Source organism: Lepidochelys kempii, chromosome 4 (assembly GCF_965140285.1).
Source record: "Lepidochelys kempii isolate rLepKem1 chromosome 4, rLepKem1.hap1, whole genome shotgun sequence".
In the NCBI taxonomy this organism is placed as follows: Eukaryota; Metazoa; Chordata; order Testudines; family Cheloniidae; genus Lepidochelys; species Lepidochelys kempii.
The window spans coordinates 134,235,595-134,262,967 of record NC_136383.1 but is presented as its reverse complement, the minus strand read 5'-3'; the positions used below and the strand labels follow the sequence as shown (position 1 = coordinate 134,262,967).

Here is a 27,373-nt window from a genome sequence, read left to right as displayed (position 1 = left end):
TTTCCTCTCTCCAAACCAATGGGAACAAACCCAAAAACCCAACGCACAAACCCCTTCCTAATTTTTAAGCCAGAAGAATTAAATGCTTGCCCTGAAAACCATGTTTGTTTGTGTGATGAATACTGGCTGGGGGGGTGACCTGGCAGACTCTCGACACCACTTTCAGCATTTTTGTTGAAGTGGCAGGGGATGCAGGTGCCAAATATAGCTAATGGAAACCTGAAACTGCACTCAGGTGCCAGGCCAGAGACTGGGTGACAAAGCAGATTCAGCAATAACAGGAAAACTGAGTAGTTAAGGAATTTACCCACATTTTGTTTTTTGATTTCTGTTGCTGGAGCGGTCTTTTTCTACACACAACAGATGTAGCATGGACAATAGTAGTGCTAGCTTCCCCACAGTTTATCATGGTATCTAACTCTGCCTCAAAGGTGTTCATTCTCCATGGTTAATGTGACCGTGGCCACTCAACGGTTACGGCTAGGTGTTGTGGATAGCAGTCCACAAGGAACAGAACCAGGCCAATTCACTCTATACCAGGGGTTCTCAAAGGGTCGTGACCTCTCGGGGTCATGGAGGTTATTGCATGGGGGTCACGAGGTTATTGCATGGGGGTCACAAGTACATGCCTCCCAGATATCACTTTTCACAGTAGTCATACTAGCTATTAACGAACATACAAATACCACTTTTCATAGCAGAGTTCCCTCCCCCCCCCCATTGCTACCTTTTCTTCTGCACTGCTGCTGGCAACGGCACTGCTTGCAGAGCCACCCAGCTCTGACGGCAGCGCTGCAGCCAGCAGAAGCACAGACATAAGGGTAGCAATGGTACACTAAGTAATATTAACAAACGTACAAATACCACTTGAAATAGTGTTAAATATAAATGAGTTTTAAATTATAAGGGGGGGGAGGGGTCACACTCAGAGGCTTGCTGTGTGAAAGGGGTAGCCAGTACAAAAAGTTTGAGAACCCAACTTTAAATTATTATAGTCGATCACAGACTGGAATGAACAGTGATGAAGTTGAACTGGCAACCTAGAGGTGAAAAACTCCATATCCTATTTCACATCACTTCAACCAAGCAATATTCTGGACATCTACAGTACATGTGTCCATGTAGATGACCACCAGTTGGAACAGAGCTTCACAGAAAGAGTGCATGAGCCTTCTGTCATCTGTCCAAATGCTAAAATGTAGTTTAAACATAATACAAAGGGATGGTAAGTGGAAGGAGGATGCATTGCTTGTCTACTGAGGCAGCAACCTCTCTACATCTAGTAAGAGAAATGAATACATAAGCTACTCTCATATGGAGCCAACAATGGGGTCTTCAGAAAAATGGGTGAACTAATGAATGAGAAACATACACCGTTACCCCAGTATCCAGCCTTCATATGTGAAGCACTACCTTCCCTGCTCTGAGTCTGATATAGAAAGGTCTTTCCAAGGTATCTGTGTCCTGCACATCGATGTCTGAATTCCTCTATCCCTAACACTGTAAATGGGCCCTGAGCAGCACTCTTCATAGTACTTGTGCCTATTCACTTAAGCTCTTGTCAACTACCAGGGCAGCCACTAGGTTAAGGCCGCCGACTGTCTCTTCCTGCATCAACTCTTGTAGTATTTCCCACATGCTCACATATAGGAGTCCACCTGGTAGTCCACCCAGACCTACCCAAGTTAGGACTTAAATTAGTTTTAAACACAATTGATTAAATAGGAATTGCTTGATTGGACCAAGCACCAGCTAGTCCAGTATCCTTTATGTCAGTTACTAGTACCAGCTGCCTCAGGGTAAGGTGTAAGAACCCTTGCAATAGGCAGTTATAGGATAACCTGCCCCGAAGGAAAGTTTATCCTAGCCTCCATTAGTTATAAATTGATGTGTGCCTGGAAACAAGAAATGCAGACACACTGGCAACCAAATGCTGTGATAATGTTAGTGCCCACACTGAACATTAGGATTATTTTCTGATTGTTTGCTCTATCTTGTACAGATGGTTAATAAGACGACAAAGTTTGTCAAGAAACTATGCTATGGATTGCTGAGGGTTAGCCCCTAACAGAATTGTCGTCTTAAGCAGAAAAAAACACAAATCCCTCTCCATGTGAAATCCACACTGGGCTGGAAAACAGGTCAAGTACATCTTCTGGCAAAAATGTACTTGACAATTACTGCTGAGCCCAGATGCAACCACCAGGGTTCTTTTCCACTATAGATGGAGCCTCAGTAACTATTTCATTTCTCAGGGTTGTGTATCATATCCTGTGTTCTGACTGATGAAAAAGTTGTTTGTTAACCTACCAGGAAATGACTGGTTTTTCCAGTGCAGCCTGTTGGCTCTACACTGGAGCTGACTATACAAACTGTTCCTTACAGTTCTGGAAAGTGCTGAACACAGTATGTGGTTGATTTTTTTTTTTTTTGAGTCTTTTTTAGAATTAGCCTGTTTCATTAGTTAACAGTCAGTTAGTTAAAGCTTTTATAATGAGCCTTGGCTTTTCTTAGTTTAATTGCTTGGGACTGACCGGGTTGTTGATTTTTGTGGTTGGACAGGAAGATTTTTCTTCTAGTGAGGGGCAAGACTGAAAATTCTACCTCTTGAAAGTCTTCCTCACAAAGATGTAATAAAGGAATACTCTTATGTCTGGCTACCTACCGTGGAGCATCCAGGTGAGATGGCCTAGCATTTGTTTGAAAATACCTCAGCCGCTGAAACCACACAAACAAAATGACAGCACAGCTGTCTCAGCCTTTCATATCTTTGTGGTAGACAAACTGAGTACAATGCAGTTTACAGTCTGTGTGTTTCAGATGAGAGCTTATAAACCAATAGCCTCTGCTCTTGGTTGGCTGTTAAAATCCCATGGCCGTTTTGGCCAGAATAAGCATTTGTCTGGTGTCTTTGCACAACACTGTAAATTCTACCCAAAGTGCTGGTTGGTTTCTCCCCTATGGCTCAGAGATGAGCTCCCACTCAGGAATATGAAGAGGGGTGGGGTGAGACAGAAAGCAGATACATGGTAGCTACATCATGGAAGATGCTTGCTTATGGTGGCAGGTGACTCACTTCTGAAAAACCAAGGGGCATGACTCATCAAGTGGGGAAGAATCAGGGAAACAGTAATGTTCTGCAGTGTTTCTCCTATGTCAAGGCCTGATTCTCCACTCCCTTGCACCAGTACAACCCCATTGATTTCAAGTTGCATAAGGGATTTGAGAATCAGGCCCACAAAGCAGTGTAATACATTCACAAGACAATGTATGTTTTAATTCACTGCTCAGAGCAGCAACTTAACTGAGGCTATGACGATTGCTGAGGGATCATCTCTGTACCTGGGATAAGGGAATAGGCCAATGCCAACCCAGCTCTGTGATGGCAGTGCCAGGGTAAGGAGAGGCACAGAGTAGTCAAGATGATTTCCACTTTTTTTCCCTGCTGTACTCCTCCATTCTTTCCTACCATGCAATGAAGGGGGGCAGTGGTAGTGGATCCTTGCCAGAGTATTTGAAGCACTGTGAGGGTTGGGAAGATATTTTTCCCCTACCTGCTGAGAGGGAGATCCCTTCAGCTGTTAACACCTGTACAGAAGGACTGACAACAGATTATGGTCTTTTCTCCAGTGACATGTCTCCTAAACAAAAATGTTGGAGACTGAAAGTATGTTACTAAATGCTGAATTCAGAGTACAAAGTAGAGAAAGAGAAACCAGTTCTGTAAAGGGGGACTGTCTAGCGCCTTCTTTTTTTAAAAAAAAAAAAAAAAGGGGGGGGGGGGGAGAATATCAGAAGTGACATGATATCCTTGGTTGGACTGTTGGTGTGGACAGAACTCAGAACTGCTGAATGTAAAAGCCTGCCCCTCAACTCTTGACACAAAGGACCAGGACCATGAGAGAAAGAGAAACTCACAGCCTGTTACACGGTGGACACTGTATCTTCAAGAAACGCACGTAAACTCCTTCCTTACCAGCAGGCTGATAATAACGAGCTACGACACCGTTAGCTACAATCTTCATGGAAAACATGTCAGAGCCATTTATGTGAAATCTGGTACTGATTTTATAGAAGCCCTACCAACTATTTCACCTCATTGTGACATTGTAAGTAGGTCAGTTTAAAATTGTGAGTATTTATAAACCTCCTGATGAAGCTTGGGAAACCACACCTCTACCAACACTACAACATTCATCTACCTATGCTGGGGACTTCAGTTGCCACCACACCTCATGAGGCTACAAGGAAATCTGACAAAAATGGACTGGATGTCATATACTTGGCTTCTATAAGTGATCTGTATCTCTTGCATGACCCTAAGCAGCCTGCAACCTTTCTTTTTGCACATTGGAAGCAGGGCTAATCTCCTGACCCAAGCAGGGACCCAACTGTTATCAGACTCCTGTGGAAAAACTTCCCACATAACCACCACCACCTCATTCTTACTCAGATCTGAGCGATGATTCTCATAATAATCTCCAAACTGGATGACTCTCACAAAACTGGATGACTGGGCAACAAAATGGCAGATGAAATTCAGTATTGATAAATGCAAAGTAATGCACAGTAGAAAACAATCACAACTATACATACAAAAATGATGGGACCTAGGTTAGCTGTTACCACTCAAGAAAGATCTTGGCCTCATTCTGGATAGTTCTCTAAAAATATCAACTCAATGTGCAGCAGCACTCAAAAAAGCTAACAATGTTAGGAACTATTAGGAAAGGGATCAATAATAAGACAGTAATACATAAATATATGGTACATCCACACCCTGAATACTGGTTACGCCATCTCAAAAAAGATATATTAAAATTGGAAGAGGTACAGAGAAGGGAAACAAAAATGATTAACGATACCGAACAGCTTCCATGTGAGAAGAGATTGAAAAGACTGGGACTTCTCAGCTTGGAAAAGAGACTACTAATGACAGAGGTCTATAAAATCATGAATGTGGTGGACAAAGTGAATAGAGAAGTGTTATTTGCCCCTTCACATAACACAAGAACCATGGGTCACCTCATGAAATTAATATGCAGCATGTTTAATACTAAGATAAGGAAGTACTTAGTCACATAATACACAGTCAACCTGTGAAACTCGTTGCCAGAGGATGTTGTGAAGGCCAAGAGAGTAACTGGGTTTAAAAAAAAAACTGATAAATTCATGGAGGATAGGTCCATTCATGGCTATTAGCCAAGATGGTCAAGGATTCAACCCCACACACTGGGTGTCTCTAAGCCTTGGACTACCAGATGTTGGGACTGGACGACAGGGGATGGATCACTCGATGATTGCCCCATTCTGTTCTTTCCTTCTGAAGTATCTGGCATTGTCCAGAGTCAGAGACAGGATACTGGGCTAGTGGTCTCACCCACTATGGCCATGCTTACATTCTCTGTCCCTAGGTTGCAGTGGAATTACAGAAGAGCAGACTGGGGAAAAAAAAATACTCACATGATCAATGAGCATGTAGTATATACACTACATAATATTTTGGTAGAAAACACATTCACTTCTCAAGAGCAATCTTCAAAGCAGTCATTACATCTATCCCACTTGGCTACCAAAAGTCATACATACCCTACTTCAGGGGTAGGCAACCTATGGCAAGCATGCCAAAGGCGGCACGTAAGCTGATTTTCAGTGGCACCCACACTGCCCGGGTCCTGGCCACCAGTCCGGGGGGGCTCTGCATTTTAATTTAATTTTAAATGAAGCTTCTTAAACATTTTAAAAACCTAATTTACTTTACATACAACAACAGTTTAGTTATACATTACAGACTTATAAAAAGAGACCCTCTAAAAACATTAAAATGTATTACTGGCATGTGAAACCTTAAATTAGAGTGAATAAATGAAGACTCGTCACACCACTTCTGAAAGGCTGCTGACCCCTACCCTACTTAGATAAGGAATGTGCAGAACTTCTGAAACAGTGAAGAATCTGGAAACTCAGCTATAACAAACTACCTCAATAACAACCTCAATGCCCACTGTTGGGAACCTTAGGAAGACGTTACATCAAATATGGACATAGGGACTAGCAGGAAAGTGAGGTCACTCGTAAGGATGCTTGGAGCAACACAGAAAACACGACCCGTACGCCAGTGTAAAGTGTCCCCAAATAGCATCACCATGCATCTAACTAAAGTGGCAAAAGCCAACAGGGATGAGCCCTTTGAGGAATCAGAACAGAGGGAATGGAGCAGATATAGAGGATAGACCTCAGAGCCAGGAAGACATTTATAGCCTCTCTCCACCGAGGAAGTGAAGAGAGTATTGAGCTGCATGAAAGCAGGAAAAGCGTTAGGCCTTGATGAGATTTCATTGGAAATGTTGCTACACTTTGGTAAGAAAAACATAAAATGCATGTTTGTTTGTTCTGACGACTTATATTTTAGGGACACTTTCGGTTACCTCCTCAGGTTACGTAAATATGTGTAGCTCAGTTGAAGTTCATAAAGAACCGGCACATGATGCAAAGCCAGTTGAGTCATGAGTATGAGTAACTCTGACTTGCACACTTACCTACAAGGACCACCTCACCAAGGTAACTCAGAAGATTAAAGGGCTTACTAAATAAGCTTGCATGCTCATCTTGGGGAATTAATGAGCAGCCACTGAGCAGCTCTGCACTAGCTCTATACTATTCCGTTGGAGAACATTGCACTCCTGTGTGCTTAAATTCTCCCCACCGAAAGCTAGTTAATGTAGAATTGAATCAAACTACAGTATACAACCACCACCAGGGAATATGAGACCAACAGACACTGAGTGGCTACCAGCCCTTTCTAATATCTTGCCTTCTAACCAGGGAGCGAAGCCCGGAGCTGGAGCGCGGAGAAACTCCAGAGCAATGGAGCTGCAGGTTTTCACTTGGAGCTGGAGCAGAGCCGGAGGCCGGCTCCAAAGCCCTGCTTCTAACAGCAGGCATTATACTGCAGCAAAGAACCTATGTAACAAAATCCAGGAGATACCACAACTATCACTTTTCAAAGATATATAGAAGGTGCCCTGCCTCAGCAGAAGTTAGCAGAACTTAGCAGAAGTTCAATCTACACTATGTTATGGACCACCTCCATGTTAGACTGTCACACTAGCGAGCAGAATGGGAGCTGCTCCCTCTGTAGGAAACACCTTTCTCATCACTCAGGAACAGCTCTGTGTAGCTGTGGTGTGGCTGCTCACCTCGTGCTGGTCTACCAGGAGGACTTTCCAGAATCCTCATTGCTGATCGCAAAGTGATAAGCTATAGAATGGCTAATACATGCAAGGGTGTGGTGCCTACCCAAGACCTTTTGGACTTCTTATTTTTTTAAATGTATACATCTATCTCCTTACTTTATATTTTGAACCTTTTTCTATCTTTATTGTTCTACATATGCATTTGCTAATAAGGCCCACCAACTTGCCAGCAAAAGCAGGTTCATCAACTCCTTCATATGGTTCAGCCACTGTAGGGGGACATGGACCCATTTTGATACTGTTACATACCATGTACCATCAAGCAGTTTCCATTTCCATGTCTCTGTGGTATACAGTACTGCATAAGGAGGGGGAAGAACATGTACACATTTCAGTCTGTAAACTGTGAAAAATGCTATTTCAGGTGGGAACCATCCCTGGATCCGGAGGAGAATTTTAATTATTTTCCAACAGCTGAGACATTTCCTTTAAAACATGGAAATCATCACTATCCCACTCACTGACAACTCTAGGACTTTTCTATTTTGGGCTAGAGAGAATACATATCAGAATTACATTGAGGATAAACCATCTGTAATTCATCTCTCCCCTGTACATGACTGGTATATGCAGTCAACTCTTATTCCTTTATTTATAACTCTGTACAATGTGACTTACAAAGAGTTGGTAGGTTTTTTTAAATGTAAATTTATTAAGTACTCATAAGGGTGGATAAAAATTTTTTTTTTAATAAAGGAAAATCTTTTTTTATTTAAATAAAAGATTTGATTGAAATTAAATACATTTTTAAATAAACCTATTTAAAAATAAATGTAAAGTGATCAACCTATGTTAAGACCTACACTTACTATAAATCTATTAAAATAATTTAAGTTAAATGCAAAAAAAATACTAAGCAGTACATTTGCTGCTGAATTTTAAAGAAAGTTCCATTCGTTCAGTGGTTTGAGTCACTGGCTGAACACTGGAACTAGAGTTTACTGAAGTACTAAACAGTTTTGGCCACCAGCGGTCTCTTCTGCAGGGACAGAGAGAACATTTTCTTCATTTCAGTTTATTCAACTAGTTCAGTTCAGTGACTAGTTCATTCAAAGTTAAGCCAACTGGGCATTCAAGAAGTGAGAAAACTAGTTTTCCTCTTCCACTCTATGAATAAAAACTAGCTGAGAATGAGATCTACTAGTCTGAAAATCTTGAAGAAACTGTGACTGGAAATGATCAGTTCAAGAAATTAACTATCGATATTTCCTCTGTTAAATAAATCAGTTTGAAAATGAAAAATGCGTTTTGATAAACATTTTCCCTACGTATCCAGCACGTTCAAGAGTAGTTTTGTTTAATAAAAAAATTAAATGCTGTTTTTGTAAATATTCAATTGAATTTCCATCTAAAGAGAGCCTGACACAAATGGGGGGGGGGGGAAGAGTCATCTAGTAAATAAGATGCATCATTCACCATTTTCTAACAATACAAATGTAAAAATTTAAGAATCTGAACAAACATAAGTTAAACTATGTAATTGCTTAAATAATGTAACTAGATATACTGTATCCTCCTGGTTAACAAAAGCAGCAGCAAATTTAGTGCAAACGTTATATTGAGTTGTAAGTCAAGAAGTTTTAATGGTTACCAATCAATAAAACAAATCATCCTCTTTAGGAAAGTAACTAAACAGTACAAATGAAAAAACGTGATTAAAATCACTGATTTAAATCAAGGTTTTCTGCTATACACATATCTAATCAACCCTGACAAACCTTATATCAATTTCTACACTCCTCCCTAGACAAAAGATCTTGAAAGTCTGCTCCAGGAAAAAACAAAACAAGAAACCACAACTCAAACCCCAAAAGCCGTATCAATCTGTTCATGCAGCTGCAGAGACAAACCAGAGCTAATCATGCAGACTGCCTTCCTGCTTCTCTCTTCAGCATACCACCAGGTATAGCCTAAAAAATAATCAGACCTGACTAATTCACAGCTTGGCATATGAAAGGTTTCATTGGTAACCAATCTGATAACATGTCTGTGCCAATGATTTATTAACCCAGAGATTTTCCCCTCCCCCAATGTGAATAAAAACAGGCATTTTGCAAACTCATTGAAATTAACCACAGCTCACTGTATTCAGCTAAAGTCTACTCTTTGGAGAAAATCTTGAGGATTATCCATGCTTGCCAGTTTATTATTAATCATCAGTCCTAAGATATACTGTATTAATGTCTTCTGGAAAACAGACAATAAATTGCAGCATTTGGGAGGGTGCAGCTATAAGCAGCCCAGAGCAGTACATGCTGATCTGGTGTTTATTGGGATGAGGGCAGAATAAAGCCTGTGGTTCTAACCTGAGACTAACTGCATGTATCAACCACTGTGATTATATTATTCATAATTCTAAGGCCACAAGGGACACTGTGATCTAGTCTGATCTCCTGAGTAACACAGGTCATAGAACTTCTGCAAAATGATTCATTTGAATTAGATATTTTATAAAGACATCCAAACTTGATTTAAAAACTGCCAGTGATTGAAAATCCACACACTCATAAAATATGCTGAGGCCTAAACTTATATTCCTAAATCAATTGCTAGGCTACCTTAAAAAAGGTGACTTGTTTTCAAAGGTGATGAACTCCTGTAACTCTTATAGACTTTTATTGGGGGTTGTGGGAGCGAATGTATTCAGGCCACTTATGAAGGTGCCTAAATATGGGCTTGAGAGTCTGACTTTAGGCACTCTAATGAGAGAGGACTATCTGTTGATGTGGTACGAAGCCTTTATTACTGACAGGTGGTGAGGCCATCAGCAGATAGGCCAGTCCTTCAAACAAGCATTAATAGACATTTTATACCTCATTAGGGATCATCATGTGTACTGAATAGATCACAAACCTTGCAGAAAAAATATTTTAGAAAGTTTTACTTTCTGGCTATACAAGTACTTACCATGGAGTCCGAGTGTGCAGAACTTAGGGGAAGATAGAAATCACAACCAATGCATGTTAGAAGCCTCTAATCAAAAAAGTTACTTAAAGTAGCTTTTCCACACAGAATATCACTTCTTTAAAATTCTGGTGTTTTGAGACTTCCAAGAGACAAAATAAATGTTAGAGGCAGTGGACTGGAGACTGAACTGGGACTTAAAAGGCCAGAATTCTATGCCTGATCCTTCAACTCACCTGCTGTGTAATCTTGGATGAGTCACTTCCCCTCTGTTGCTTCCATTTCTCTTCTCCTCCCCCCCAAGCCCCCTTTGCTGGACTTATCCATTTAGATTGCAAGCTATTTGGGGCAGACACTGTTTCTCACTATGTATAGGCTTAGAAGGATTAGATTTTTATCTGTAAATATCAATTTCACCAACAAACACAAATCAACCAAAAAAATACTTCCATTGATAATCAAAATTTACAGATAAGCAAAGAAAAAAAACTCGTTGCTTGAGAATTTAAGAATTTTATTTAAGGATATTTACTTTGTCAACATCACGCAAAATATGAAGTTTTATTACCATTAATAAATTGTAACTTTTTGAATCTCCACATCTACTGTCACTAAATAGTTGTCTGACCCATCCAATTTCCCACAACTGGGAGAATTTATATCTATAAAAACAAAAAACAAAAATGCTTAAACAAACGTATTATACAAGTTATTAAAAAAAAATCTGCCAAGCCTGTTTGTACAGTGCCTCACAAAATGGAGCTGTGATGACATATGTAATATGAGTGACCACTTATATTACCAATATCAATATTACAAAATTGCAATGAATCTTACAAGATATGCCATACAAGGTAACAGTGGAAAAGTTATGATTTGGTGAGCACGACAACCTTGTTTACACATATGCATCATACCTGCATCATGAGTTATAAATGTGTGTGATATATGTGCATCTCAAACTTGTGCTGTGTTTCTGGGGCACACTCCCAGACAGATTGGCATCAGAATTATCTAGCCTGTTTGATGGCATATCGAGGCAATCAGCTGTACAATTAACCCACTGAGAGAAGCTGAGGGCTGCACCTATGAGTCAGCAGGACATATAGGGACATGTCTGTGGACAGGAGACTCCAAGAGCTTTTCCATTCCATGCGCTGTGAGTTTATGTTTGGGACAAAGGACATACAAGCCATATGGCAAAGAATATAAAAAGGAACCTGCATCTTCTCCATTTTGTCTTCAATCATGCTTCTCACCTCTGGAGTAACTGCTCTACAAACTGAAGCTTTGAGCAAAGGACTGATAGACACATCCAAGCTTTGGATGTGTACCAGAGGGACTTTACAAGCCAGCAAACTCACCAGTGCTGCTAAGAACCTGATATGTGGACTGTGAAGTCATATGTATGTAGCTGATTGCTTTGACCATTTAACAATTCTCATCTGTTTCATAATAAAACCATTAGTTTTAGATACTAAAGGACTAGCTGGTAGTGTGATATTTTCGGTAAGATACAAACTAGTATTGATCTGGTTATGCGGCTGGCCCTTTGGGAATCAGAACATTCTGTATAGTGAATAGAGCTTGAAATAACTTCTCACTTTACTAGACCGACTTGCTGATGGGGAGCCAGAGACTGAAATGCTATCAAGAAGCCCTTTTTATTACCAGTGTGGGGAATTAGGAGCTCAGTTTGTTACTGGTTGGTGAATCTAACTTGTGTTAACCACCAGTTTTGGGGTAATCTTCTCTCCTTTTTGCAGCCTGCCCTGACCTTTGCATTCTCAGCGTGGGCTACTCAAGGCACCTCAGGTCACAGGAGCCCCAATATCTATTGGGACTTCTAAATGCTACAATGAAGAATAGAAGAAAGTACTGTCCATTCCTTTGACAAACTGACAACTTTGCCAGGCACACAGATCCTGCTTCTAGCCCTGATGGTCTTGCTACACTGCACCTTAAACTTATCACTGGTACAGGAGTGAATATCGCCTGCTCTGTCTCGCAGAGTGGTGTCCTACTTCTTGGGTTGGTGGAGGGATTGCCACATTTAAGGGTGGGAAGGATGAAGAAAAAAACATTTTATATCAGCTTGTAACAAAAAACAACAAAAACCACCACAACCAAAACTAGCAACTGTTTGTCTAACAAGAGAGACATTATCAAAGACACAAGAGTAAACGGTGTAGAGAAAATGGGAAATATGGCAAGAGACCACCACCTGGCTTAATCAGGAGCTCTTCAATGATCTGAAGCTCAAAAAAAAGAGTCCTACAAAAAGTTGAAACTAGGTCAAATTACAAACTAATAGAAGTATGTAGGGACAAAATTATAAAGGCCAAGGCATAAAATGAGATTAAACTAGCCAGAGACATAAAGGGTAACACAGCAGAAGCAAAAGGAAGACCAAGAACAGGACGGGGGGGGGGGGGAGAACAATAACAGAAACTGTGGAAATGGCAGACGTGTGCCGTGATTTTTTGTGTTTCAGTTTTCACCAAAAAGGTTAGTAGCGATTGGACGTCTAACATAGTGAATGCCTGTGAAAATGAGGTAGGATCAGAGACTAAAACAGAAAAAACAAGTTAAAGATTACTTAGACACGTTAGAGGTCTGCCCAGCGACTAGTGATGGTATCTCTGTCCCTCTCCCCCAGCCAATGGGAGCTGCGGGGGCCAGCGCCTGCAACAGACAGAACCAGCAGCGTGCCTGCATGGGTCTCTCCTTCACCGGCTGCAGTGGGGAGGTTCTCAGGCCACAGATGGCTCACAGGCCAGGACTGTGAGACCCCTGAACTAAGGGAACAGGGTGTGAAGGATAAGGGCAGTGTGGTCCAGCAGATAGGACACAGGACTGAGACTTAAGTGACAGGGGTTTTATTCTAATTGTGCCCGTGGCTCTGCCACTGACCTACCGCATGACCCTAGGCAAGTCATTTCCCCTCTAAGTCGGTTTCCCTTCCCATCCGTTGTCTGCCTTGTGTATTTAGGTTGTAAACTCTCAGTAGGGACTGTCTTTATTAGGTATCTGTACAGCATCTACAACAAGGCCCCCGATCCCAGTCGGAGCTTCTAAGCAACATTAATACAGATTAGTGAATATTACATCAGTAATAAAACTGGCTATATAATTTAGCTGTGCGCACAATCTGAGGGCTTCAAATCATCTGAAATCTCTCCCCCTGCCCCACCCATTATATCGTCTGCTGACCATCTTAGCCATCACAAGTTGTCACAGCCATTTGAATGCACCTCTATGACAAAACAGAAGTCACAAGCCCACAGTTCCACTAACCCAATTCCACAGACTATGTTAATGCTTTCCACTAAGCCAGCAGTAATGTTAGAAGAAAAGGAGTACTTGTGGCACCTTAGAGACTAACCAATTTATTTGCGCATAAGCTTTCGTGAGCTACAGCTCACTTCATCGGACGCATACTGTGCACGGTACATACACTTTTCACGGTATGCATCCGATGAAGTGAGCTGTAGCTCACGAAAGCTTATGCTCAAATAAATTGGTTAGTCTCTAAGGTGCCACAAGTACTCCTTTTCTTTTTGCAAATACAGACTAACATGGCTGTTACTCTGAAACCTGTTGGTAATGTTAGAGTGGATCATACAGATCCATGGAACAACCCACCAGCCCTTAAGGCTGGGGTGGTGAGACAAGATTTTCCAACAAGAAGCTCTGTTTAGGAGTGGATGAGAGGACTTAAGTTTAAAAGGGAGTTGGGAAATCACTTAAAGCAACTCTGAAGATCTTATTCATGCAAAAAATACCTTAGACTATTAAAATGGAAAGATCTAACTTACTATGCAAGGTAGATGCTGTCTCTGATTATACAATGAAAACCTTGCTTAGAATCATAGAATAACAGAGTTGGAAGGGACCTCTGGAGGCCAACAGTCCAACCCCCTGCCCAGAGCAGGACCAATCCCAACTAAATCATCCCAGCCAGGGCTTTGTCAAGCCTGACCTTAAAAACTTCTAAGGAAGGGGATTCCACCACCTCCCTAGGTAACGCATTCCACTGTTTCACCACCCTCCTAGTGAAAAAGTTTTTCCTAATATCCAACCTAAACCTCCCCCACTGCAACTTGAGACCATTACTCCTTGTCCTGTCCTCTTCTACCACTGAGAATAGTCTAGATCCAGTGCTTGTTAATAGTGCATTAATAGTGCTTGTTAATATCACTTTTGTTCCTACTCAATTTCACCTCCATTTCTCATACTCTATGTCTCCATGTCTGCAATATTTATGGAAACGTTACTAATAAGCCCGGGAGCAGCAACAAGGGAAGGATATGAAGCCCAACTGGGATCCCATTTCTCAAGCCCTGAAGCCAGACATGCCCAGGGCACTAGTCCCATCCTGCCACCTACCCCAGCCATATGCGCTCAGAGGAGCTATTTAATAAAAAAAAAAAAAGCTCCAAAAAAAGCAGGACTGCGGTCAGAGGGACTCTCTCCCTGGATACTGGCGATATCAGACTGACTTGGAATATTAACTCTGGGCACCTTCTTCAGTTTACTGATTGGCTGTTTGATCCAAGCTGCACCCTCCCCTCCCAGATCCACTGGTTTGAGACACACAGTCCCAGCCCTTTCCCCTTCTCTTCAGGTTCAGTGAGCCACTGTCTATCCCACTCCGTTGCTCCAATTAACTCATCCCTTCACCCAACCTCATCCTCTGCAATGCAATTTTAAAACTGAAAAAACCCAAACAAAAATTGGAACAAAAATGACTTTTGCCCACCATCATTCAGCATACATGTTGCATCATTTTCCCCCACCCTTTTGTCTGTCTTACCTATTTACACTGTAATCTCTTCAGGCCAGAAACTACTCGTACTATGTGTACTACAACGCCCAGTACAATGGGATCCTAATCCTCATGGAAGCTTCTAGAATTAGGATATCGATTTTGTATTCTGCATATGCAGGAGAAATCCTAGTTCCTATATTTTGGACCTGAACTACCCACTTGTGTGTCTAACTCTAGTCAGTTCTCAGGAAGGCAGGCTTTACAATTTTAGAACCTGAAATATCTAATTATTTGATAAGACTTATTTACCTTGTCTCAGCAGTGAATGGTGACAGGCATTTAAAAACTGTACTGTTTGGTATTTATTACATTTGATACATAGGATTATTTCCTATACTGTACAGTACATAGTTTTGCAGTGGTCGATTTTTAGGACAAAAGGTAGGGTTTAGAATTATTTTCTAGGATCTTTACAAGGGCTCTATTTTTCACTGGAAGTGCACACTGGCATAGGAGAAGGTGGATCCAACAGCAGGATTAGGGCTAAAGTGCTCACATTGTTTACAATGAAGTAATATTTTGCACTTTAGCCCCACCCATATAATCTTTGCACTTGTCTCTGACAAACCCCTAAACATTTGACTCATCTGGGTGAGCATTACTCCCATTCCACAGTTGGGGGAACTGAAGCACTGAGATGAACTAGAATTTTCAGAGGCCTTGAGGTATCAGAGTTCCCACTAACTTTAATCCAAATTTTGGCTGCTCAACATCTCTGAAAGAGACATACCAATGTCACACAATCTGTCAACAGAGTCATGAACAGACCCCAAGCTGCTAGACCGTGCTATCACACACAAAAGAGAGACAAAATAACCCCACCCTGAAGATGTTACAGTCTAAGACCACAAGCAGGTAAAAGATAGTACAAGATAGAAGGTTACAGATGGTCTTTGTAGAGGTTTCCAGGAGCATTTTAGAGGAGAAGAGGGAGCTTGGCAGACGGTTAACCAAGAACAAAGACAATGATGATATGAAGGACAGGAACGATTAGGAGTGATGGTAGGGAAGACATGTAGCTGGAGGTGGAATGCTACAGGTAACAAGTATTTTCAGGATATGGGAAAGTTTTGATTGTAAATACAGGTTTCAAGGCACTGCTTTGCACTAATACTAACATTTCCCAACAAGGTCACAAGTATCTGAAGACAGGGTTCTCAGTGACATGAAGAGGTTTTTTAATAAATACTAACTTTTGTACCTTTCATCCCAAAAGTTAGACCCATAGGAATTGCAATACCAGACCAGTATCTGGCAGTAGCTGTATCAGCTGCTTTAGAGAAAGATACATGGAACCATGTAGAGGCCAGTCATGAAATACCCTGCATATAGGGAATCTTTCTTCCTAATCCCCTCAGTAGTGATTGAGTACAAGAGTTTATATTCCAAACCTGTAATATTAATCCTACTTAATGTAATTTCTGATGTTCTCATTATCCATGTAATTGTCTAATTCTTTTTTCAATCCCAAAGCACTTCACACACACACAGGACACCTGTATCTATACACATCTAATCCCCCCTCACCCACCAGTAAAATACAGCTCTAAGTAGTAAGATTCTGTGGTCAGATTGTGGATGGAGAGAAGACGGATAGCTGATAGCACATATGATGTTGACAGACCAGGTGCCAGCTCAGCCCAAGGTCCTCAAGCCTTGGTGGAACACTGACAAATACCATGGCTAAAATCCGTCCAGCTCACCTGTGCATTGGTACTAGTAAAATATATAATAGAATTGTAAGTATGTGTTTAGTACTCAGACTTTATGGAATGCTTGTAAGTTGTCCATCAATTAATCTTACTTATAACATCTGCATCCCATATGATAAGGTAGTATTTGAGCGTTTGCAGTGTAAGCCTCAGTAACTGTATAGATCACCAGACACAAGAGACATTAACTAGTGTGAAGTGCTGATATCCAATAGAAGGTGTTACATCCTGGCCAACAAGGAAGGTCCTATCCTGACCTTCCAGAAATTATCCTGAAATCACAGGTCTATCTAATACAGAAACTGAAACTGTGGCTGCTGCCATAGGGGGTGCTGCAGCATCCTCCACCCTCCCTAGTTCCAGCACCTGTCTTGAAGTAGTTTCCATTATTATACAGGGTTTACAGTTTGGTTCAATAGCTCTCAGCATCCCCACTATAAAAATTATTCCAGCACCTCTGCTGCTGCCCTATTTATCATTTTTAGGGCAGTAGGTTTTCCCAGGGAAATCTTGTCAAACCATGGTGCAAATTTCATGTCTGTCATTTTCAAAAGAGTTTGAAGAGTTGGGTGGAGTGAGGTATATAAAGATTGCTCCCTATCATTCAGAAACAAACGCTCTGGTAGAAAGACTCAATGGGACACTGAAGTCTACGCTGAAGATGTATGTTACCTGATGAGAGAATGACAGATGTGTTGCTCCCTTATTTGTTATTCAGATACAGGCATTACTCCAAGAGTCTATAAGGTCTGCCCCCTTTGATCTCCTTTACAAGAGACAGGTGAAGGAAACTCTACATTTAATTTGAGGCTCTTGGAAAGGGAATACAGAAGAGTCTGGACAGCCTGTAAGGCAGCATGTCACTCATCTTAAAGAGAATTTAAAGACTGATGGACTTAGGCATTTCAGAAATCTTGGTATAACAAGCATGCTGGAGAAAGATCTTTTGAGATGGGGGACGTGGTGTTGTTGATTCCAGTAAGAAAGAACAGGATGCAAGATTGTTTGGAGGGACCTTTTGAGATGACAGACAGCACGAATGAGGTCACTTCTAATGTAGTGAAATCCCAAGGCTGAAGAGCTCTGCAAACAGTACATGTCAATAGATTAAAAGTTTACCATAAAAGAGAGTTGGTAGTGAATACAGTTTGTTTTGCTGACTCAAAAGCAGGAGATGCTGGCCCTCCTGAAATACCAGAGGGAGGTTTTTTTTCCAACCTACCAGATTTAACTATGAAAACAGTGCATTCCATAGAAACTACAGGGCCATGCCCTGCCCCTAGCAGAGCACACCATGCTAAACGAGAAATGCAAAAAGATTTAGGAGGCAGAAGGCATGCTATGGGGAGGGGGTGACTGCTAAATCGAAAAGCCCCTGGGCATCTCCTATTGTGATGGTACTTAAAAGGGAGAAGACCCATGAGATTGTGTGGATTTTTGAAGGGTAAATGCCATCACCCAACCTGATCCTTACACTCTGCACCAAGGATAGTGGACCTGGATCTACTGAGGGGTACATAAATACTCTAGATGCGGCTTGTGGATATTAGCAAATTCCCTTGGATGCCGATGCCCAAGAAAGGTCATCTTTCATATTGGAATCTGTCCTGTATAAATATAAGGTTTTGCCTTTTGGATTAATTAATGCAGGGGCAACCTTTTCAGAGGCTTGTCACAGAAGTGCTGCAGGGTTTGCACATCTTCATTAGGGCCTACACAGATGACTTCGGTATCTTTAGTGACTCCTGGCAAGACCACTTGAACCATGTGGGAATTGTATTGCAGAGGTCTACAGAAGCCAACCTCACCATCAAGGTACCTAAATGCAAGATGGGGGCCTCAGAGGTAACTTATTTAGGACACGGGACGAAGTGGGTTTATTCACCCTGAACCTTTAAAAGTAGAAGCCGTTTGGAATTGGCCTGCCCCACAAACCCAGGGGCAGGTTCAATCCTTATCAGTCTGGCCAACTATTACCAGAGGTTTGTAAGCAACACTGTGGCCTCCATAACAGACTTTACAAAAAAAAGGGAAGCCAGACCAGATGATACGGACTATGGCCTGTGAAAAGGGCTTCTAAAACATAAAAGAGGTTTTGTCTAAAGAGCCAGTATTAGTTAACCCTAATTTCAGCAAACCCTTTGTTCTATGCACTGATGTTGGGTTAGGTGCAGTGCTAATCATAGGCTGGGATGGGGGACATGAGGCACCCCACTGCCTTCTTGAGTGAAGAACTGAAGAGACCTATTCTGTCACTGAGAGGGAATGTTATACCATAGTTTGGGCTGTTAAGCAACTTTAAGCCTTAACTGTGTAATAAAAAATTAAAGGTTCTAACAGACCACTGCCCACTTGCATGGTTGCACTTAGCCAAAGAGACTAATTCCAGACCACACTGGTGCCTAGCTCTACATGGAAGTCATCCATATCAAAGAAAAAGAAAAGGTAATGGCAAATTGTGTCAGATTCTACCCTTATGTTCACCACTTTTATAAAATGATGATAAATTTTGTGCAAAGTATGCCTTGTGAGGTATCATTTGAAATCTCATAATTTGTTGATCATTATTATTCTGGTAAAATGTGTGGCAATATTGTACAGTCATAAGATTCTACTGTATGATGTTACTAAGGGATATTCCAAACCAGGGTAAGCATCGCAAACCAGTTCCTCAGAGACAAAAGGCAAACAGATGCCTCAGCCAGGTGTCAACAAAATCAGCTGGACAATCAGCTGGGTAAGCAGCCATTCTTCCACAGGAAGAGGGGTGTGAGAGAAATTTACATTTTAGCGAACAGTCTTGCTGTCACCTGAACCCCAGGTGGAGATGATTCTCAAAAGAGGAGAAATGCTATAAGAAGGGAGAACAGAGGAGACAAACCACCTCTCTTCCCTCATCTCTATCTAAACCAGGTCTGTTGCACCAGTGAGAGATCTAAGGTGCAACTGACCTGAGGTAAGTGACTGGTTCTTTGGAACCTGAATACTGTTGTGATCCTTGGTTTAAGGGACTATCACAAAGGTAAGCTTACCTGGGTGGCAACACAGATTGGAGTAGGCAAGGGAAAATGTCTGTGATTCCATGTTAAGGCTGTTATAGTGCATGAGGAGTTTACACTCGATAATTGGTTGATTGTGAATTCTATATTTTATATAAATCTATATTTAGATTTCACCAATGTGGGATTTGTGCCCCATTTCCTAACAGTCTGCCCTGAGGTTGGTACTCATGCTCAAATCACTGCAGGGCACCTTGACAGCACTCTACCTAAACTCTGAATACAACAGCTCGGTGTTTCCACTAAAGTGATCAGCAATGACATGGCATGATAGTAGCAAAACAGTTAATCTGTAGACAGGCAGAAAAATAGAGCTGAGAGAGGTGGGAATACATTGCTATACCTGGAAAGTTTGAAAGCTTTACTCTGCAACAATAAGGGCAGGGCTACATTTTATCTCAAATGAAAGCTCACAGAATCCACTTTATCAGGGCAACATCCTGCATAACACAGGCCAGAGAATTTCATCTAGTGATTCCTGCATGTGGCTTAAAGTTTATGGCTGAACTAGAGAAACTTTCAGAACATTCTATACTGCAGAAACTAATAATGCCACCAGAACAGTGCTAGCCCAGCACATCATTTAATGCCAGCTGCAGGGGAAGCAACAACTGGTTAAGACACAGTAACTCCAAACAAGACCTTAAAACAGGAACTGGGGAATTTCGACCAGATTTAATAAACCACGGCATGGATGACAATGAGTCTACTCCACCAAACTGTCACAGGACTATTAGTGATCACAAGAGGTCAGTGCCTGGGGGTTTAAATCTCATCTGAAAAACTGATGAGCAAGGAGCTCTGGCATATCACCACTGTAGCTCACACAACTCCTCATACTTGCACCTCTCTCACATCAAGAATATTTTGCAATACCAACTAGCAGCACTGAAGTATGAGCGATCATTGCTCACAACATTGTCTTTCCTTCTAAACTACACACAGCCTGTAACTTAGTCTGCAATCATACTAGAATAAGTCAGTGAAGGGAGTTTGGAGAGGATTTTAGAGTTTGGCTGGGGACAGAGGGGATTAAAGAGGTTGTTCCATTAGGATGCTGGTGTTGGTCTTCGACTGATAATCTGGATCAGTGTAATCTGCACCACTTTGTTATAGAATTGTTGTGTTTTGTTTTAGAGAATTCAGGGTCATATATTTTATTAGTCTAAGAACAATACATCAAGGTAGATGCCAGGGAAGTGGTGTCCCTGGGAATGAGAAACACCTCTCATGGTTCCCGCTGATTTGACAAAGTCTAGCCTTGTCTTTGTAAGCACCCACAGCCCACCCAAAGCTTTACAGCAAGATCCCCTACCCTACCCACAAAATCCCTCAGAGCCAGGCCTCCCCACCAGAGTCAAGCCCACAGGGTAGTGAGGAAGCAGAGGTAGGGGTGTTACCAGACACACTGTCTCTCCCTGTGGACCATTACCAATACCTTTCTGTGCACTCTCCCCTGACTTTCAGCAAAACAGCCACATTTGTGCCCACTACACCACCCAGGACATACTCCATTTTTACACTGGAGTAACTACTGGTTTCATGGGAGTCATCCTAAATTAACACTCAAGTTAGTCAGATCAGAATTTGTCCCAGGCCCACCGTGACCAGATTTTCAGAGTTTTCCCCGTCCAGGATCAGACCAAGACAACTTGCCCTCCCTTCTCCTAAACGCTCATGGGCAGTCCTGAAACTCCGTAAATTGCATTTAGTTCAAGAGAAAAGGAGGGTTCCACACCTGCCAAAAGCAGCATAGAATGTAGTCATTAAATATCAGCATGGTGGATAATATAAAGGCCACACCTGGAAGCACATCCACCCTGTATTTAAACAGAGGCTTTTATAGGTAGAAACCAAACGGGTTTCCCTCTTCCATTTTAAGTGGCCCACAAAAAATTTTTGGCATCCTTGAGAAAGGGGCGGGAAGGGGGAGGGAGAAGAGGCCTGCACAGAAATACTGATACCCAGCCCTTTTGTCCCTTCTCCCCCGACAGCCTTGGAAATTTGATCCTATATTGCATAATTCACAGGTATCCCATGCAGTATGGAAAGGATGACAACAGCTTGCTTCCGATGCTGGCTGGAAATAATTAAATCCTCCTGTGGAGAGTACACACAAGTGACCCTGGAAAATGTGCTCAGAAGACAGAAGGAAATGAACAAACATGGCTGCTCATCACACTGGCTGCAAAGACCACTAAAAAAGGCACCTAGCTTGCTATGAGCATGCTGGAGCAATTGCAGTTAAAATTAAAAAGGAAAAGAGGAGCCGCAGTTTGATTGCATGTTTAATTCCTAATCCCCTTTGTCCCATGCAGAGAGCTGGGACCTAGGCAGCTCTTGTTAATCTGCAGTAAAACATTTTAAAAATGTAATATATTTTGGCTAATACACACAGAGCAAAAGAAAAACTTCTCTGCAGGAAGGACAACATTGCTTTTACGTATCTGTCAGATTGTTCTGTAGCACTAAGCATTGCAGGTTCTAGCTAACATGCATGCCACCCTCTCTACCATTATTCTTTCTCTTCTAGAAATCACCAAACAAACAGAAGAGAAAACCCAAAAACATTTCCAGAGCTTCCTGAATGCTCTCAGCAAACTATTAATCAACAGCAGATAGAAATGAACCCTCTCTCTCTTGCTAACACACACAACGATTTCAAAACTGGAAGAGCACTCAGCCTCTAGGACAGAACTGAACCCATAGCAGGGTTAGCATCTTCCAGTTTGGAACAAAAAACCCAGCAAAGTGGCTGAGCAAAGCATAGGGCCCTCCTTCACTCCCCTCACCTTACAAAAGAACCACTGGGATCTAGTTAAAATGGAAGCAAGATTAAAATGGGCCAGGATTCTTTTCACACCGATATCTGCTATTTCCAGATTTTAATGTCACTCCGTATTTAGCAGGAGAAAAAAGCCTCCCTTCCTTCCTGTCACATTTTCCATTCTTGGTGACATCCCAGATGATCAGAAATAAGCAGATCTTCATCTGAGCTGGGGCTTTCCACCAAGGCGTGGGAGAGCAAAAGCCAGCGTTACTTACAGAAGTTTGGAGCAGTTAATACTACATTACATATGCATGCACACCCCCATCCCACCTCCCAAGGCAGGTAGGGAGAGATCTACCCTATGGAAAACGTACTATTTAGCAGACATCAGCTATGTTTGACAGAATTCTACAGGTCTCTTCTCACCTCCAGGTTTTAAATTTTGTATCTTTGGGGTGGGGTGGAGCGGGGGGATTTTAAAAATAAAAGGCCAGATCCTTATCTGGTGCAGTCAGCATGGTTCTCCATTGACTTCCACAGGAGATGTAGGTCCCCAGCACCTCTCAGGGTTGGGTTCCGAGGCCCACATTCTCAGCTGGCATAAATCAGTGGGAACCATACTGAATTATACCAGATGAGAATCTGGCCCCCTAATTCAAGCCATTTGTTATTTGTTTTCCCTTATGTTAAGTAAACTTCACACAACACTGGGGAGCTTAAACCATGCAACAGTGCAGCAGTGTTACAGAATGCAGCACTGATACTCAAGTCTATTACACAGCTATTTAATTCCCGCCCCGCATAGTCTATTTTGTCGTTATATTTGTGTACAGCACCCAACACAACAGGGCCTGTTCCCTCCTGGGGGGCTTCCACGTACTACCGCAGGGGGTTGCTGTTCAGGGAGTCTAGAATTATTTTCCCCCACTCTGCTTGTATCCAAGATTTCCACTAACAGAAGCATCACTTTCCTCAGTGCATTCAGCCAAAATGGCCACAGTCTCTCGTTCCAGTTTCCTTTCCACTTGGTGACCTGGATGTCAGAATAACTTTCCTCTTCATCTGTCATTTAGAATGCAAATAGGGTGATTTTGGGGGACAAGAGGATTAAACAAAATAAGACAGGCCTGGTTCACACACTAACAGCCATTTTTAACTTGCGCAGAACGTTCAGCCTATGATCATTAGCCAACCATAATACCACCCTCTGCAAGATAGGCAGGTGTCATCTCCATTTTACAGATGGGGGATCTGAGACAGAAATATAAAGTGACTTGCCCAAGGCCACAGGACAAGTTATTGGCAAAATCAGGAAGAAAACTCAGGAGCTCCACCTCTCAGGCCCCTGCTCTAACCAGTAGACAGCACTCTCTCCCTTTAATAAGTAGAATGTATATATGTATCTAGGATGAGAAAGGATAGTCTGTAATCAAGACAGTGAACTAGGACCAAGGCACTGGGTTGTGACTCAGGAGATCTGGATTCAATTCTCAGCTCCCTGAGTGACCTAGGCAAATCACATAAAAGACCCCCAACCATGCAATAATCTCGCCATGAGCAGACACCAAGAATGCAGACCCACACTGAAATTAGCAGGGCTTCAAGTGGGTTATACAGAACTTACTGCACCATCTGAGCCTTAATCACTCTGTGCCTCTGTTCCCCTCTCTGTAAAATGGGAACAATAATGTCTCTCCCACACTTTGTCCATCTTGTCTGTTTAGATTGCAAATTCTTTGGGGAGGAACCATCTGTGTGTGTCTGTAGAGTACCTAGCACAATGGCGCACTGATCTTTTCTTAGACTTCCAGATGCTATTGTAGTATAAAAAATTACACACACCCACACACACACCCCTCCTCCACCTCAATATCTGAAGTTTTGTCTATACTTGGAAATTTACCAAAATAATTATTGGTCTTTGTCACTTTTCTCCCCTGCCCCTCTTTTTGGGGTGCAGGTGGTGGTGAGTGGAGAGAATGGGAATAGTCTCAGCAACATATCTTAATTAATCAATCCTCATAAAGAGCTTGTGTATGAACAGTACTACATATTAGTACTACCAGTAAGATAATATATATTTTAACAGCATTTGAATTTGTGGCCCTGTTCGTGCCCTATGTGGAACATGGGCAGAATGCTGCATCTACACAGCAGGCTACACTGTTCAGGATACGGACCTAAATATGAAATTAAATCTCAGTCCTGCTCCCACTGCAGTCTACAGAAAAGTTCCTTCTTGAGTTCAATGGAAGCAGGATGGTGACCAGAGCATTTGTCATATTATACACCCATCTATAATCCTTCCCTGGACATCTGAGCATCTTGCATATGGGACTCTTTGCATTGCACTTCTTCTCCTGCAGTGAGGAATACATATGATGGAAGAGATGGGATTGTATTTCTAAAAATCAGAGTGAACTGAGAAAGTAAAAATAAAAGTTTTTCCAAAGGCCAGTATTCAGGAGGGAGGGGGCAGCTGATTGAGATCATTTACTCTATAAGCTGCTCTGAACCTGATAAACGACCTAGAAAACAGAAGAATAAGTTTGGTCTTAGCATAAATCACTTGAATAGTCATCATCTAAAATGACAGCTATGCTTGTTTACACTAGGACTGAATTTAATACCAATTGCCTACAACACTTTCCACTGATATCCCTCTTTCTCCATTCTACACCAAGCCCCTCTCCTCCAACCTGCTCCATATGGATGCACAGAGCCTTATTGTGCCTCCATGGAACAGTTTCCAGGATTGGGCTCAAGTAAGAGCCCACTCTTGTGGGGTCAGTGGGAGTTTGGGCACTGCACACATAGCCAGAAAGGGCCAGCCCTCAGACTAACAACAGTTTTAACGATTACGTAGCTGTGAAATGCAACTCCTATAACACAGCATAAAAGAGAGACAAGCACTTAGGACTTGTCTACACTTGAAACGCGACAGTTGCACAGCTACAGTGCTTCTGTGTGGAGTCAGGCACCACCTATGCCAACAGGAGGAGTTCTCCTGTTGGTGCAGATAATCCTCCCGGAGAGGCGGTAGCTAGACGGATGGAAGAATTCCTCTGTGAACCGACAGCTATCTATACGGGGATTTACGCTGGCTTAACTGTGCCACTCGGAAAGGTGGCTTTTTCACACCCCTGAGCAATGTACTTAAGCAGACTTCATTTTCCGGTGCAGACCAGGCCTTAGACACCATGGTGACGGGCAAGGTACAAGAACCCGAACAAGGCAGCGAGATTTCAGCTGAGCACCACAAACCTCCTCACAGGGACAAGGATTTTTCAAGCCGAGGGTCGCCCCCCCCCAGCGCCGCCCCAGAGCCCAGCACTGAGGCAGGATCTAACCACTGGGAATAGCTGTCCCGCCCCTAGACGGGCATTTCAGACCCACGCTCGCGCCCCCCCCCCCACTCCCGGGGGCGGCCGATCGGCGGGCAGCGCACAGGCCGGAGGGGGCCTTGGCAGTGGAAGTTGCCCGGCGGATGGACAGGGAGGTCCGCAGCGCCCTCGGCGGCGGCGGCGGCGGCGGGGGGGGGGGCTCGTCCCCAGCCCATCGCCTCCAGCCGGCCCCCCCGGGCCGGGGCGGAGACCAGCCGGCCAGCCCGCTCAGCCGCAGACACCCGGCCGGGGGCCGCCCCGTTCCGCCCGCACGGAGCCCGCAGGCGGATCCGGGGCGGGGTCTCCCCTCCTTCCCCGGGACACGCGACGCCCCCAGACCCGAGCCGCGCTCGCCGCCCCCGGAGGGGGGAAGCCAGGGCGCGCCGCCCGCTCACTCACCCTGCCGCGGGGACGGTGCGTGACGAGCCGCGAGTGACTCCGGCGTGACTCCGCAGCGGCCCGTGGAGCCAGAGCATTTACCCCGCTCGCTCCACCCCCGGGGAGGGACGGAGGGGGGGGGGTCTCCCCGCCTCAGCACCCCGCCGCGGGGCTCGGCGCCCCCGCAGCCTCCCCGCCGTGGGGCCGCTCCATGCGCGGCGCGCGAGTGACAGGCCGGCGGCGGCTGAGGAGAAAAGTTCCCGCAGCGCGTCCCCAGCCGGGCACCTTCCGCTCCGCCGCGGAGCCTCCTTCGCGGGGGCACGCACCACGCGCCTCTGTAAGCCGCCCTCCCATTGGCCGATCAGACGTCCGCGCTGATTGGCCGCCGACGGGACTCCCGTCTTCTTGGTCCTGTGAATTTTGACTGTGCTGCCGAGGCGGGGGGCGCGTGACGGGACGGGGACGGCGCGCGCAGGTTGCTGCAGCCTGAGCACAGGGGCGCAGCGCCGCGCCGCCAGGGGTCCGCAGGGTCCGCGCTGGGCAAGCGCCCCGCGCACTACTCGCCCCCTACCAGTGCCCACACAGGCCGCTGCAGTCCCAGTGCTTGGCACCCTCTATCCCTGGCAGTGCACCCCCAAGCTGACTACAGCCCCACTGCCGGGCACTCACATAGCTCTGCCAGTGCACCCACACTCTCCTGCAATCCCAGAGCCAGACCCACACCCACCCACCCAGCCCTGCCAGTGCACCCCCCAGCCTGACCTACAGCCCCCTGCAATCCCAGAGCCAGACCCACACCCACCCACCCAGCCCTGCCAGTGCACCCCCCAGCCTGACCTACAGCCCCCTGCAATCCCAGAGCCAGACCCACACCCACCCACCCAGCCCTGCCAGTGCACCCCCCAGCCTGACCTACAGCCCCCTGCAATCCCAGAGCCAGACCCACACCCACCCACCCAGCCCTGCCAGTGCACCCCCCAGCCTGACCTACAGCCCCCTGCAATCCCAGAGCCAGACCCACACCCACCCACCCAGCCCTGCCAGTGCACCCCCCAGCCTGACCTACAGCCCCCTGCAATC

At 43.9% G+C, this 27,373-nt stretch overlaps 1 protein-coding gene across 6 annotated transcripts in view; it reads right to left on the bottom strand.

Annotated features, from left to right (window-relative positions):
• Window positions 1–26,624, bottom strand: part of PTPRA (protein tyrosine phosphatase receptor type A) — a 259,596-nt gene extending 232,972 nt beyond the window's left edge. For all 6 annotated transcript variants that reach the window (XM_073342939.1, XM_073342931.1, XM_073342934.1 and 3 more), the window contains exon 1: window positions 26,315–26,624. The gene's annotated coding sequence lies outside the window, so the exon portion shown is untranslated. The remainder of the gene's footprint in view (window positions 1–26,314) is intronic.
• Window positions 26,625–27,373: the final 749 nt, after the last annotated feature.